The sequence below is a fragment of the Macrotis lagotis genome, chromosome 7 (assembly GCF_037893015.1).
Source record: "Macrotis lagotis isolate mMagLag1 chromosome 7, bilby.v1.9.chrom.fasta, whole genome shotgun sequence".
Classification (NCBI taxonomy): domain Eukaryota; kingdom Metazoa; phylum Chordata; class Mammalia; order Peramelemorphia; family Peramelidae; genus Macrotis; species Macrotis lagotis.
The window spans coordinates 140,748,928-140,758,780 of NC_133664.1; the positions used below are offsets into that span (position 1 = coordinate 140,748,928).

At 35.4% G+C, this 9,853-nt stretch overlaps 1 pseudogene; it reads right to left on the minus strand.

The window, feature by feature from the left end:
• Window positions 1–8,304: 8,304 nt before the first annotated feature.
• Window positions 8,305–9,563, minus strand: LOC141493856 (Golgi to ER traffic protein 4 homolog; annotated as a pseudogene).
• Window positions 9,564–9,853: the final 290 nt, after the last annotated feature.

Genomic DNA, 9,853 nt, shown 5'->3' on the forward strand with positions numbered 1-9,853 from the left:
TGTGGTTTTGAGAAGAAGGCTTAAGTAACAAAGGAATCAAGTTGACCATTAAAGGCAAAATAGATTATTTTGATTAAGTAAAATTAAAAAAAAAACTTTTTTACCAACTAAATCATTGAAGAGGAACAAGTAACTGGTGCGGTGGTTAAAGCACAGGCCCTGGAGTCAAGAAGACCTGAATTCAGATCTGAACTCAGATACTTATTAGCTGTGTGATACTGGGCAACCTGGTTACATCAAAAAACAAACACTAAACCCATGAAGACATAATTGGAAACAAGAGAAGTAAGAAAATATTTCCATCTAATACAATTGGCAAAAATGACACATAACTAAGACTAAGGACCATTTTCCAAAAAGCTAAGAAAAAATAGACAGCTTTCAAAAGAATTATGAACAAATATAAAATAAGGTTCAAATTACTAATAATAATTATAATAGTAAATTATAGCAACTCTGGGGTATATCCCTTCTTGCAAATTGATGAAGATAATAAAATTTATGAACAATCTGTATCAATAAAGGTATACTATTGAAGAACTGTGAACAATTGGGATATTATTTGAAAGTATGCAAAAAATGACTAAATTTTTCACATTCATTGGTCCAACAAGCTACTTCTGGTCATGTATTCCAAATGAATCAAAGAAAGAAAGTACTAATATATGCAAAAATATTCATAGCTATACTTCTATGTAGCAAAAAACTAGAACAAAGTATGTGTCTGTAATTTGGAAGAAAGATGAATAAGTTGTGGTATATGAATGCAAAGAAATACTAATATTATTATCATATATGAAATGATGAATATGAAAAATAAGAGATATATATGTATTGAAGAGTAAAATAAATGAAATCAAAATAATATACATAATTACTATACTAGTGGAAATGAAAAGATGATTAAAAAGAAACCGAATTCTGAGTAGTTAAAGAAATCAATGGGTCCTAGGAATAGTTCATGACACATACCTCTTTTCTCTAGTCATAGAGATGGTGGACTAATGGGCAAAATACAGTTAATGTTTTCATATGTGATCACTCTGTGAGGTGTTTGTGTTCTATTATTTGACAATGGAAGGGTTAATTTGTGGACTGAGACAATAAATTCCCTAAAAATATCATAATGTTAAAAAGATATAAATAAAAATTATTGAAAGAAAAACATTTTCAGATATAATCATCTTTTAAATAGTAAATATAAATATATGAAATGAGTTCCCCAAACTTTGCAAAAGCACCTCCAAGTTTTTGTCATGTAAATTTTTATGAGCACTGTCTTTATAGATATGAAATGTGATCACAGTCCTGAATTGATTAGCTATACCTCTTTGGTCCCAGTGGGATCTCAGAATATAATATGGGAGGAAAAACATTTATAACTCTACATCTAAAGGTACCTATAACTCCAGTAGTTGTTATGTTCTCTTATAGACAACATTTGAAATCATACTGAGAGAAGAAAGAAAGAAAAGGAGGGAAGGAAGGAAGGAAGGAAGGAAAGAAGGAAGGAAAGAAGGAAGGAAGGAAGGAAGGAAGGAAGGAAGGAAGGAAGGAAGGAAGTCATGTCTACATAACACAAAGATATCAGCCCAATTCAGCCTTCAAAACATCTAGTCAGTTCAATTAATCAGTGAGTTAGTCCATTTTCTTGCTGCCATTTGATTGACGACAAAACATAGCCTATTAAATCTACTAAAGGGGGATGGCAGTAGTCAGTCAAATGACTGGCTTAACTGCTTTAGTTTAAAAAATATCAACTTTTGAAATGCCATCATGGATAAATAAGACAGTATTTTCTAATGATTATGCCAAAGTATTTGCAGCTACTAGAAAGGATCTCTGCACTAGGAAATTCTCATCTATTCAGATGACAAGATGATTGAGATTCCACCCTAGGTTATTCCACTCCTTTGGGTTATGTATTGTCCTTTCCACAACTCTTCTTTTAAACTGCTAATGTTCATAGTAGCAGGGAATGGTGCTACCAAAATTTTATTGTAAATTAATTCATCTGAGAATGAGCACAGCATAAGAACTTTGGGTAAAGGTTTGAGAAACTTCCACTACTTCATAATTCTATTAAGGCAAAGTCCTGGCTTTTATTCCAGTTCAATTATTGTTAATTCATTTCTTAGTTTCTGAAATTTCATTCCATACAGCACAAACTTTGTAATCATAAGATCATAAATTTAGAACTAGAAGGTATTTAGTTCAACCTCCCTTTTTTTCAGAAGAGGAAAATGAAACTGAGAGGGATTTAATGGACCACTAGTGAGAGCTTAGATGAGTCCTGCTCCAAGTATGACTTAGACCAATATTCTTTACACAGTACCTTGCTGACTTGTAGTTCAGTACCTGCTGAATGCATGGATTTAGAAAGAATGACAAAGAAATATTCATCTTCCTGGACAAAAGAAATCCATATTGTTTGATATTCTAGTGAGGTCTTATTCCAATGAAAATTATAATATAAGCAAAGTATGTATTTGGTACCACATTCAATTTTCATTTCTATAATCTCCTACTTCAGTTATTTCCTAGCTCCACCAACAGCACTAGAGAGGGTCCCAATGACCTCATACTGCCCCTGGTTACCTATCAGATGCTTGCCAATTCCTTATTCCCCAAACTTTCCCTTATTTCTTTCCTCAATCAAAACTTAATCCATTTTATATTTTATTTATTTCTTCAGGACCCTATTCTCCATACTAATAAAATATCAGTTAATGTGACAACCTAGTATCCAAAAGAGAAAGTTCAAAATTTTAATCTGACATTCAAGACCTTTCCCAATTTGGCCTCAATTTACCTCACAACCTTTCACTTTTGTCCACAACCCCTCCTCACCTGCCAAATTGAAAGGAGGGGGTGAGTGAACTAGGCATGATAGGAACTAGATTAAGTCCAAAAACAAAAAGATAGTTAACTCCATCCAATAGATTAAGGGAATTTGTGAGAGGTTTTTTTTTTTTAAATCTCTTTAGAACTCTTGCTTAATAATTGATTTAGTAATATTCTAGAGATTCTAAAAAACCATGATAGAATGGGTAGAATGATATACCAGGATGTGGAAAGTCTTAGGTTTAAATTCCATTTTTGACATTATACAAGTGGGTTCCGGCCAATCAGTTGTAACTTTCAATTTCTTTATCTATTAAATGAATCTAATACTTATAGTACCTACCTTTTGGTCATCTAGTAGCACAGTGTGTAGAACATCAGTTCTAAAGTCAGGAAGACCTAAGTTCAATTTTTATCTCAGATACTTACTAGCTGTATGACCCTAGATAAGTCACTTAACTCTGGTTGTCTTGCATCTACCAGTTGTCCTGAGCTATATCTGTCCACTGGACCCAGATGGCTCAGAGGAAAAAAATGAGTATGATGATTTAGCACAGCATCCCCTCACTCAAATCCAATTCACGTGTTTGTCATGACAGCACCTCCATGATGTCATGGTCTTCTTCAAGAATGAAGGGAAATCCATTACAAAGCTTCGCAAACTTTAAAAATCCTCCGTAAACTATTTCCATACTGCTAAAGTGCCCTCCGAACATCACTGCCTAAAGCAGCATTCTTATTACCCTATCCTAGTTATGGCTTTGATTATAAATTATATATGTAGAATTCTTTTAATCAAAAATATTAAGAATTTCCAAAGATTATTATCAGTTCATTATATTTTAAATGCCTTTTTTGTCTATACACTTCTCCAAAGCTCAGAGTCTAAACCCCAGACAATATTTTCTCAAGACCCTATTTTGAAGTAAGTTGCAATGCCAAAAAAAAAAAATATTAAGGTTTGCTTAGATTAGCATCTAAAATAAGGAAATAGGTTGTTTCCTTTGGGACTGTATCCTCTGAGTTTTTGACACCAATTTCAAGGCTATAGAAAATAAATTGAAGTCAGAAGCAGCTCAACTTGTAAACGAGGCTAATGTAACAAATGAAACCTGATAACGAGTACACAGGAACATTCAATATAGAACACACATATCCTCAGTGGTTCTAAGGCACAACAATTTAACACTTCAAAGGGTCTGAACTGATTCCTCTAATGTGGTTCAAAAGACACAGAAATGAAGAACTAGCCTCTTTTAATTCTGGGACTAGAAAATGGCAGTGGTTGCTTAAAATATTTAAAAACAATAAATATTAGAAAACTAGAATCTTATTCTGGGAGTAGTTACAATTCAAATCTTGAATTCATATATAAGTTTACAAAAAATTTAAAATATATTGAAATAATCAACAAGTTATCTTGAGTTCACAGACTCCAAATTAAGAACTCTTCAATAAGAATAATTATTGATTAAGTACCTCCTCTATGTCAGTCACTGTACTAAAGGCTGCAGATATAAAGAAAGGTAAAAAAAGACAGTCTCTGTTCTCAAGGAGTTCACAGTCTAATGAGGGAGAGATAATTTGAAAATAACAGAAAGCAATGACTGCAACAATGTAAATGACAAGGAAACAACCCCCCCCCCCCAATAGTGGGTTTTGCAAAATTATGAAGAGCAAGCATGGGGGCAGCTAGGTGGTGCAGTGGATAGAGCACCAGCCCTGGAGTCAGGAGGACTGAATTCAAATTTGACCTCAGGCACTTAATAATTGCCTAGCTGTGCAACCTTGGGCAAGTCACTTAACCCCATTGCCTTAAAAAAAAAAAAAAGAGCAAGCATGGCACCCCAGTTAGAACGATGAGCTAATTCTCCCAGCTCATTCCTTTTCAGAGGTGGGAAGTCCTTGGGTTTTCAAGGTTTTTCCATGTATTAATTTTTTAACTTATTTTTCCTCTTTTATTTTCTTTTCAAATTGTTATTTGTTATAATTCTCTGGGAGAGGCTGGGAGGAATTTGGGGAGAAATTTTTGTGACATAAAAACAAAAAATAATAAAAAATCATTTCATAAAAGAACCTCTGCAGTCAAACTAGTCTAAAGATTTGCTTACTTTAATCCTTCTAAGAATTTGAAATTTTGTCCCTAGAGGTAGTCTTTCCAGTAAGGCAGAACTAGTCCATAATTTAGTAGATCTTATAAAGTGTCTGTAGTTGAGAAAACACTTTACCATACCCCAGTCTGGATAAGTTGTAATAGAAACTCCATGAAGGCAGAGATTGTTTCATTTCTGTCTTTTAATATCTTGATTCCCCAGTCCAATGACAAATATCTGTAGATGCTTAATAAATACTTTATTTATTGAAAATCTTCTCCAAGTTGTTACTCCAACAAGACTCATATAGTTCCTTGCTAGTCTTAGATTTGACTTCCCAGCTTGTTCTGGCATTTACTATGAGAGTGAAAACCAGAGCTCCTTTTAAAGCCCCCAAGAATCCAGCATTACTTCTAAGTCATGATGAGACCCCCAAAGGAGGACTTCAGTGGAAGGTTAGGAATGGAGAGGCAAACTGGTTGATTTAGTTCATTTGTGTAAGCCCCTATCAAATTAATTAAATCATGTAAAGCTTTGTCTCATGGTAAATGCTATAGCATTGATCCTAGAGTCAGGAGAACTGGTTTTCACTTCCGACTCTGATATGTACTGCCTGGGTAATGGTAGACAAATCACTTTATCTCTCTAATCTTCAGCCTCATCACCTGTAAAATAGGGATAATGATAAGTTGCACCACCTACTCTGTTGAATTTCTGTGCACTTTGGAAAACTTAAGATGCAATGTGAGTTATTAGTAGTATTACTATTTGATTTGCAGACTAGATTTCACCCTTCTGAAGTCTGCAGGGTGACTGGGGGAAAATTAAAAAATGAAAGAAGTTGGGTTCCAATGAGAAAAGAAAATGTGTCAATCCAGGAGTCTTAAAATGAAAATCATTTGGTCAGGAAAAAACTTTATTAAGAGCCCACACCATATAGAACACTATACTGAGCACCATGACAACTATCAAAATCAAAAAAAGTCAACTCCCATTGTCATATGTCAAATAAAATATTGTCTGAAAATACAAATCTTGGAAGCACTTGACTATATTACAAAATTCCAGTTCAATAAACAATACTGTTAACTCCTCAGAGTTCTTAAAAGCAGAACTGACTTGTGGTGCTTGTGATCTCACTTTTAGGGAATTTATACTAAAAGGAAGATTGGGCATACATGAAATAGTCATGAGAACACATAAGAAAGTAAAGAAATTCAAATTAACTCAATCTCATGGACATGCATGTAAACATGAATGCCATATATGTTGACAAAGTAATGAGACTATTGCACTCAAAAAACTAAAGGTTCCCTGTTTCTATTCCTTGGCTAAATCTTACCTCTATGCCTTCCTTCATAGGCATTTCTGACTTTTTTCTTGGCTTTTGCTCAAATGCTACCTGTACAATTCTCAGATGAAGAAATCAAAGCTATCTATTGTCATATGAAAAAATTGCTCTAAATCATTAGTGATTAGGAAAATGCAAATTAAAACACCTATCAGAATGACTAATATGCCTAAAAAGGAATATGGTAAATGTTGGGGGGATGTGGGAAAACTGGGACACTAATGCATTGGAGTTGTGAACTGATCCAACCTTTCTGGATAGTAATTTGGAATTATACTCAAAGGACAATAAAACTACATAAACCCTTTGATCCAACAATATTACTACTAGGTCTGTATCCCCAAAAGATCATAAAAAAGGGTAAAAAACTCACATGTACAAATATATTCATAACAGTTCTTTTTGAGGTGGTAAAGAAATGGAAATTGAGGAGATACCCATCAATTGAGGAATGGCTGAACAAATTATGGTGTATATATGAATGTGAAAGAATATATTTTTCTATAAGAAATCACGACAGATGGGACTTCAGAAAAGTCTGGAAGGACTTACATAAACTGATACTGAATGAAATGAGCAGAACCAGAAGAACATTGTACACACTAACAACGTCATTGGGTGATAATCAACCATGATAAACTTGTTCATTTCAGCAGGACAATAATCAAAGACAATTCTAATAGACATGTGATAGAAAATACAATCCATATCTAGAGAAGGATATGGACTGTGGTTAAACTACGGGATTTAAATGTAGACCAAAGATTACCATCTTCAATTTTTAAAAATTTTCTTGTATATTATTATGTCATTTTCTCTCTCTTTTTGTTCCATTTGAAAAACAAATAAATAAAAATATTTAAATTTTTAAAAATGCTGCCTTTATCAAGAAGCCTTTCCTAATCCTGTAAGCTAGAAGTGATCGCTACTTCCTCTGAACCAGAATCCTATTGCCCTTCGTTTTATTTCATTTTCATGATGCACTTCAGAACATATTTGCTTTTTAAGTTTTATTTATATCTATTGTTTTTACATTGTCTAAATCCTATATCCCCACTATATTCCTCCTCCTCCAAAAGAGTTGTCCCATGTATAAAAAAACACTTAAGGAAAAAATAAAAAAGAGGAAAAAGAAAAATCAGCAAAACTGATCAGTATGTCCCCCAAAATATGACAATGCAGCATTATTCCACACCGATCACCCCTTTTCCCACTTCTTTAGAACAATGAATGAAATTCTCTTAATAAATTTCTTTATTTGAATATAATCAGTTTTTCCGCTTCTCCCTTTGCTTGCAACTCTAAACCCTGTTACAAAATTTTATCATCACCTTCACTCTCAGTACCCAATGGTTCCTTCCCTGACCATTAGCAGAGAGTTCTCGCTTCTCTCTTCCTCATCTCAAATCCACAAATGTCTTCAATAACCATCTTATCCTTCTTTCCTATTTTATAGAGGAGGTGGGCATTCTCATTACCAAGGCAAGTTTCTCTATAGACACTATCCCATTTTATCCCATTACATCCCATTTTCTACAGAAGACTGCCTCCTTCCTCTGAATGCTAACTAGTCTTCAATCTTTAATCTCCCTTTCTACTGTCTGCTACCCTATGCCTATGTCCTCCTTACCCCACCAAAATCTTCACAATTCATCCTTCTCTACTAGCTATAGTCCTATATTTCCTAGCAAACTCTCTACAATGGCTATATCCACTCTTCTTACCTTTTACAGTCTAACTTTCAACTTCATCATTCAACTCAAAATGTTCTCTCAAAGTTACTCTTTTTGTTGTTGTTCAGTTATTTTTTTTTTAGGTTTTTGCAAGGCAATGGGGTTAAGTGGCTTGCCCAAGGCCGCGCGGCTAGGTAATTATTAAGTGTCTGAAGCCGGTTTTGAACTCAGGTTGGTACTCCTGACTCCAGGGAGGGTGCTCTATCCACTGCACCACCTATCCACCCCTGTTGTTCAGTTATTAAATTGTGTCTGACGCATTTGGGTTTTTTTTTTTAACAGTAATGCCTGTGCTTTATTTTGTATTAATCTGAAAAGGAATACTGCATTTGAAACCATAAATGACTATATAACTCAATCAAAAGTCACTGGTCAGCATACTGAAAGGCTGCTAACAATCACTCCAATCAGTTCTTCTGGCTACCCTTTTTTACATAAATAATATAGCCCAAACATTATAAACATCTCAGCAACCTTCTTTTAACAGAATGGAGAGCCCTCCTAGTTTTGAAAAACAGAATTTCAGGGCTCATATTCTGAAAATGTCTTTTTGAGTTATCAAGTTGTCTGATTCATGCAGTTCCTAGTGAAAAAAGTTTTCAATCGAGTTCAATAGGACTGCTATCTTCTTGACCATCTTTTGCATCTTCTTCCTCCCCTGATCCCATAAGACTGTTCAAAAGGTTCTCTAATAAGCCTCCATAGGGTGACGTCTGCTTGGGTGGTACTCCAAAAAAGAGCTGTCCTATTCTATCGAGATACTCATTGTACATAGGATCTCTCCTGAGTGAGGGCTGATACTGCTCACACAATACTGTAAATACTGTTAGTTTGCCTCCTTCAACAGCCAGCAGCAGAAACCAGATAAAGTTGAGTAAAGGTTGTACAAATGGAGGTCCCTTCTGTATTGAAGGATGTTTCTGTGTATATGTTATGAATACCACTGAAGCACTGCTTTTATTTTTTAAACAGAGAAACTGTAAGACTGCCTGTGCTACAAACATGTCCACCTCACTGCGATATCCTCGAGAGGCAGAATATTCTACTAAGATATTTGCACATCCTTCTCCATCTGTGGAGTGCAGAAAATGCTACCGAGACTCACAATAATTCTGTTCTTTCCATAGTGTGATAGCCAATAACTGGTGTAGTTTTGGATGACCCAATTTTCCTGATCCACCACTGGACCATTTCAGTGCTCTGGATACAAATGACACTCTTTCTAGAGAATTTGGATCCATCAAACTAAACACTTTAGCCAAATTTTCCAATAGCTCATCAGTTACTTTCGCATCTGATATCTCCAAGGACTAAACCAGCATGGAAAGATCGGCAGCACTGTTTTGTTGACTGTGACTGAAGAACAACAATGCCCCTGAGTACATTAGTTCTCTTGCTTCTATGTATTTCCCTTGTGACATGTACCTGCAGAGGTCAAGGCCAGGAGGGACTGAAGCGGGTGGGGCGGCCCCTCCCGGGCTTTGGAGACCCCGGGGGCGCCGCGCTGCCGGGCCGGGGAGGAGCCCTGGAAAGGGCGAGAGCGGGATCCGAAAGCCCCTTCCCTCCTCCCGGAGCCCCTTTCGGGGACCTCCCCATTTGGGGTTTTCTTAACAGAGATACTGGAGTGGTTTGCCATTTCCTCTTCCAATTCATTTTACAGATGAAAATAATGAGGCAAACAGGGCTAAATGACTTGCTAGATTACCCAGTTATTCAGTATTTGAGGCCAGATTGGATTTAGATTTCAGATTTGAATTTCTTGATATCGGTTCCTTCACTCTATCCATTGAGTCACTTATTTGACGAAAATAACTAATAATCTCTTAAATGTC